Source organism: Erithacus rubecula (genome assembly GCF_903797595.1).
Source record: "Erithacus rubecula genome assembly, chromosome: 18".
NCBI classification, from domain to species: domain Eukaryota; kingdom Metazoa; phylum Chordata; class Aves; order Passeriformes; family Muscicapidae; genus Erithacus; species Erithacus rubecula.
This window is the reverse complement of record NC_136670.1, coordinates 13,777,527-13,784,011: the sequence shown is the minus strand read 5'-3', so window position 1 is coordinate 13,784,011 and position 6,485 is coordinate 13,777,527. Positions and strand designations below refer to the sequence as shown.

The following is a 6,485-nucleotide window of genomic DNA, read 5'->3' as shown; positions in this document are numbered from 1 at the left end:
CCCCTGCCGGCTGCCGCCGCGCAGCGCCCCGGCCGGGCTGCGGTGCATTCCGGGGGGGCCGGGCTGTCACACCCGCGGCCGCTGCGGGAGCGACCGGGGCTGCCCGACACCCCGGCACCGCGCACGCACTGCCACTTGCTTCGGGAGCCTCGCCCGGGCCGCAGCCGCCCGGGGAAGGGGGTGCGTGGCACGGGGGTATCTGTCCGGTGCGGCTGCCAGGCTCCGGGCTCGGTGTCCCCCGCCTTTGTCTCAGGAACGGGTGTCGGTAGCCGCAGCCCGCGGCAGGGATGGGTGAGGTAACGGCGCTGCATCCCGCAGCCGCGGCTCGGGATGGCAGCGGCGGATCCCGCCTTTTCCCGCGGGCAGGGACCCCTCGGCTGCTCCCATTCATCGCATCCCCGGCGCCGCTCCAGCACCAACTCCGCCGGCGGGGCCCGCTGCAGCCGCACACCGGGATGCCGGAGCCGGCAGCTGGCGGTCCCGCTGCCCCGGGCTGCCGGGACACGTCCGTGTAGGGAAGGGAGGCGGCCGGGGCCGGCGGCGGGGAGGGAGCAGCGCCGCGTTCCCCGCAGCCGCCGGGGCTCCTCAACATGTGTGCGGGCGGGGAGGGGCCGCTGCCAGCTCCGCACGCCCGGTGCGGCGGGCAGGGCGGCGGGCACGGCGCGGGATGCCCGGGGGAGGGAGGGAGGGAGGGAGGGGGCGGTCGGGCGCTGTCCCCGCCCGGGTCGCACCGCGGACCCGCGCTCGCACCTACCTGACCGGGCTCTCCTCGCTGCGAGGGCGGGCTGGGGCGGGGGGGGGGCGCCGGACCCTCCCCGGCGCCGCCCGGTCCCGGGGCGGGCGGGCGGAGCGGAGCCGCCGGCGGCGCGGGGGAGACAAAGGGGGAAATGACGGGGGTGGGGGTGCAGTGTGCGGGGCGGGCGGTGCGGAGCGGCCCCGGGGGCGGGGGCGGCGGTCACTGGGCCGGGTGCCCGGGGCGGGGGCGCGGGCGGGGGCAGCGCCCGGGCCCCTCAGACAATACAGCCGGGTCCCGCTGCCCAGAGCCTGCCCGGGCCAAGATGGCGGCCGAGAAAGAGCGGAAGTGACGCCAGACCCTCATTAGCATACGGGACTCATTGTCCGGCGGGAGGGGAGGGGGCCGCGCCCCGGGGGGGCGGGGGAGCCCCGGGGGTCCCGGCGGCACCGGCCCCGCCGCGCCCGCGGCTCCGGGCGCTGACACGGCCCCGCCGCGGGGGGGCCCCCGCGGGACGCACCGGGGCGGCCGCGGCCATGGCGGCGGCGGCGGCGGCGGCGGGATCTACCCCGGCCCCGCTAGGAGGCGCCGCGCCCTGCGGCTGGGTCCGGCGCGGGGATCCCTCCGCCGCGCCCCCGGCCGGGACTACATCCCGTCCTGAGGGGCCGCCGCCGCCGGGGCGGGGGCGCGAGCGGCGCGGGGCACGTGACCGCGGGGGGCGCGCACGTGACCGCGGGGCGGCCCCGGGAGCGCGCGCGGGGCTCGTGCGGCGGCGGCGGCGCCTCGGGGCCGCGCCCGCCCCGCCCCCGCGGGCCCGGGACCGCGCGGACCGGCACGGCACGGACCGGCACGGCACGGCACGGCACGGCACGGCACGGCACGGCACGGACCGGCACGGCCCGCCTGCCACCCGGGCCTGCCCTGCCCGTCCGGCCGAGGCTGAAGGATGCTGAAGGGCCTGGAGCACCTCCGTGCCCTGGAAAGGCTGAGGGAGCTGGCGCTGCTCGGCCTGTGTGGAGCCCCCGTGAGGGGCCCCAGCCCTGGGTGTCGCTGTGTGCAGAGCAGGGCCCAGGCCCAGCCGGGGCACCTGAACAAGGCACTGAGCGCAGCAGTTGTCCCTGCACAGGAGGCAGAGCTTGTGCCCAGCTCCGAGCAGAGCCCGGAGCGGCTGTGGAGTCTCGTTTCACACCGGGCACGCTCCGGTGTGCGGTGGCACGGGCTGAGCCATTGTGTCGCAGCCCGGCCCGGGGGAAGGAGCTGGTGTGAGGCGAGGCCGTGCGGGAGCCTCGCTGGGGCGGGGGCACTGCTCGCGGGTGCCGTGAGGTGACCCTGGAGCTGTGGGGGCCATGCACGGCCACGCTCTGCAATCCAAATTCACCGCAGGAGCACAGAGTGTGCCGGGCTGGAAGGCACCACCGGCACCATCGAGCCAGCGCCCAGCCCTGCTCAGCACAGCCCCGGGAATCCCTGCCATGTGCCCTCACATTTTGGGTTAACAGCCTGCAATGGGGCCAGCACCCACAGCCAGGCTGGACCTTCCTGGTGGCCGTGGCACTCGTGTTCACACACACTGTGCACAGACACTGCTCGTTCCACTTTCATCAGGAACTTTGGATCAAGACCCCACGTACGATTCTTCCTTGTGGATCATCACACTGCTCAAGATCTCCTCAACAAACGAGGATGAATCCTATAGCTCACCAAAAAAACCCTGTAGGAGTGAAAGGCATGGATGGCTTTTGTTACTTCAGAAAGACACAAGCACTTGGAGGATGAAGTAAAGTGTATTTCCCTCTGTCCTCAGCATTCACACCCTTTCTGGCTCAGTCACGCTGGGGTTCAGCCTCCCAATGTAGAAAGGAAAGTCCATTTGATTCCTCCCCTGAAGTGTAGAAGCAGAGCAGAGGTGTCACCTCTTTAGAGTGTCAATTAGGTGTCAATTCTTTAGATTTCGTGTAACTCAAGGATCTGGTGCATTTTCAAGTGACTGGTGTCCTGGCAATCTGCACGTGCTGTTTATCACAATTCACTGAAATAGCGTTTGTGAGATTTTAGTGACGTTTTAGCGTCTCTGAGGCTGCTTTGAGACTTTCTGGCTCAGTGGCTCATGGAAATGCCCAGCTTGTCACTGCAAGTTTCACTGGCTGCTTCCATGACATCTTCACATCATTGGTCATGAGTCAGGAAGACACAGTCTTTTTTTCTCCATGGAAATGTAAATTAAAAAACCAGAAAATACACAAAACTTTGGGACCAAAGCTGGTGCTTTGGCATTAAAGAGCCCCTAGAACTGAGGTGCTTTGAGAGTTCTCTGAGACACCGTGGAATCTGTCTCAAGGAAGGAAAGCAAAGAGAGCTGGTTTGGTTTTCCTATAACAGCATCATTTTGCCTTCCAAGAGCAGATATATTTCCTGTGATGGCACAATCACTGAAGTATGTTGGGAAACATTTTGAAACATTTCTAAGTCAGGACCATATTCAGAAACTCTCAATTAAATTCATGGCTGCTTGAGCCAGTCTGCTCCTGTCTAAAACACACAGCCCCAGAGCTGAGCACCTTCCTATTTCAACACTATTTTATTTGTGCCTTACCACTGACCACCTTTTAGCCATCACTTAACACAAATAATACAACAATTCCAGAAGAACAACCCACAGACCTACTCTAAGGGCTGAGTTTGAATAAGCAGAAATGTCTGAAGGTTGGGGGAACTGAGTGTAGTGGGACATGATAATGCAGCTGGAGATAGAAATGGTATTTGATAGGTGTTTAAGGGAATGAGCACAACACAAAAATCTGTGCAAAGGACACAACAGCTCAAAAACAGACTTGGAATCCAGAGAGGAGATCTGAACAGGCATCATTCCCTGTCCTGAATTCTGGCAGCAAGTGGAAGTGTCTGAGTAAGTTTATATCTTGCTGTTTATACTTACAAGATAAGATAAGGTTGGGATGGAGATAGAGGTGCACAGAGTTCCCCAAGAGCAGAAACATCAAGGAGTTCCCAGCTGGGAACACTCCCAGCCATGATGGGGTAGTCAGTCCATAATTGCAGTATGGAAAACCATTTGAGAAGAGTTTAGAACCTGGAATTCGGCATGGGAGGGGATGAAATACGAGCCAGGTAGAAAGAGGAGTGTCAGGAGGCAGAAACACTCAGTGCACAGGAGGGTGCTGCAGGCAGGGGTGTTTAGGGCAGGGAACAGAAGGGAAAGGTGCTGTGGCAGCAGAAGCTGGAGCAGAAGGGAGCCCCTGCCTGCCTCGGGGTAAAATCTGCAGTGCCAGGGCTGAGAACCTGGGGGGAGGCTGAGAGTGGGTGTGAAAGCAGCCCTGAGTGATGGACACGAGCTGCTCCCCCTTCAGCTCAGGAGGGCTCTGGTGGTGCTTCACACAGTGTGACAGCTGTCAACAGAGAGCTGGGGAAGAAAGATGACAATTCACAAAGTTTGTGTGAAAAGATTGATGCTAAAGCTAAAATTCAAGCAGTGAGGAAGAAAGAGAAAAGCAGTCTTGACATCGTTTTTCTCCTGTGTGTACAGAGAAAATGAAGCAGAAGTTGATGCTAATAGTCTTAATCTACTTTTTCTATTACAGAAGTGGGTTTTGTTTCTCACAATACAGCCACTGGAAAAATCAGTAAAATCACTGCATTGTAAGAGCCTAAACACTTCACTCCAGAGGGGAGACAATTAGCACTCCCAAAGCAAATAGGTTTAATTGCACAAGCATTGTGCTGCTGCTTCAGGTCACAACTGTGCCCACGTTCATCCTAGTGCTACTTCAGCAGTGTCATGCTTGGGTTTTATTCAAGTACAAAATAATTGAGACAACTATTGATGGCTTCACACACGACATAATTAATTATATAACAAATACAAGTAAGTTAATCAGCATTAAGACCACGTCTCTCACAATGATGTTTAAGGCTCAGCTCCTGTGCTGATCAGACACCTGCCAGCATTGGTGCCAGTTTCTGTTGAACTGTTGGTGCCACCACCTTGCAGGGACAACTTCCCATTTTATGCTCTCTGTCTTGTTGAAATCCCTCTCAGCAGCTGAGGTTTCAGATATAGCTTTGGATTAGAAGGTGCAATTTGGTTTTCTGCCTCTAGTTCCAATGTATTTCCCCCTGAACAATATCAACCAGTCTATAAGAAAGTTTTGAATTGCCACAGTGCCTGGAGAGGGAGGGTAAAATGTGGCAGGAACAGAGGAGGAAATGATGCTCAGAGTTGCTGTGCTTGGCACTAGCTCCTTTCTTTGCCCATGTCACCTGCATCATGGCACAGGGGAGGTCACCAATATGTTGGGAGAGTTTGGTGAGCTCCTGTCCCTGCACAGCCCCTGCTGCTGCTGCTCCTGGATTAGCATTTCCCTCAGCTCTGGAATGCCAGCCACTGAAATCTGTCCCTGCAGTCATCCCTGCACTGAGCTCAGCAGGCAATCTGTCACTGAATTCATTTCTGCCAAGATCTCAATCCAGCCTTGTACTTGGGATCCTGAGAGACTCTCAAATAAATATTATTGATTAGTCATCATTATTTTTACTGTTGATATGCAGAAGGTTGTGGAGCCTTGCAGTTGGATTTCTACACAGTCCACTGGAAAATCTGTTTGACTGTAGTGTTTATATTGGCAGTGAGGTTCATCTTTATTGCAGGCTGAGGTAAAAGCCTCAGATTTTGTCAAAAATCCAAAGCAAAAGTGAAGCTCCTGCTCCTGCCAGATGATTGAGTGCTTGCAGCCACAGATTCCTAAGGAAGTATAATAGAGAAAGTGCATTAGCAGAGTATTTGTGCCTTCATAGGAAATGAATATGGATGTAATTAAGAAAAAGCTGATTTATGTGGAACTGTAAAGCCAAGGACATGAAATAAAAAAATTCTCAGTAAATGTCAAGTCACTGTTTTGTGGTGGCCAAAACAAGGCAAGGAGAGTATTGCAATGGTATTAAGGAACTGAGAATTAAAATGCCACTATATAAATCCCTAGTACATGAATATTTAAGATATTACATGGAGCTCCAAGCACCTGATCTCCAAAGATTACAGAAGTGCTGTTCCACTATAGTCTGTTACTAACATTTTGAGAACAGCAAGATCACAAGACTTTTTTTTTTGCTGGGAAAAGCCAAATGGTTTCCAGGCTGTGAAATGTGTGTTTGTGTATCCACCAAGGCAGGAAAGCCTGGCTGCTCCTAATGCTTCCCTGGGATCCATGGAGGTGGAAACTCAGATCATTTTCCTTCTTTCAGGCACTCCTGTGGTATCTGCTCATCTCCTGATGCCATGGAACTCTTGGCTTTGTTCCTTGATAGAATTTTTTTTTTTTCCCTGATCACCTTTAAGCACAGTGACAAATTTCACCATTTACCTAAAACCTGTTGCCTTGTCACATTTCAAATTTTCACACACTGCAGCACACAGAATACTCCTGTGTTATGACCCTAATTGAAATGTGAAAGCACCTCCCTCCAAAAATGGTCTCATCAATAAATGAAGGAATTTTACCAGGTAATTTTCATAATTCCTTCTAAAAGCTGTACCCTAATTCACAGCAGTCAGATGATGAATAATTCATACACTGGACTTCATATATATATACATATATATATATATACCTACCTATAAAAACGAGGAAAAAATAACCTTTATGAGGCTTAATTTGCATTCCAGCAAATGATTAGCATTATGTAAATTTAAATAAACATCCAAACCCTCATTATTTGGTCATTATAAACTTCATAACTA

At 55.3% G+C, this 6,485-nt stretch overlaps 1 long non-coding RNA gene across 1 annotated transcript in view; it reads left to right on the top strand.

The window, feature by feature from the left end:
* LOC306809855 overlaps positions 1-6,485 on the top strand; it is a 639,653-nt gene that overhangs the window by 188,225 nt on the left and 444,943 nt on the right. The gene's annotated exons all lie outside the window — the stretch shown is intronic.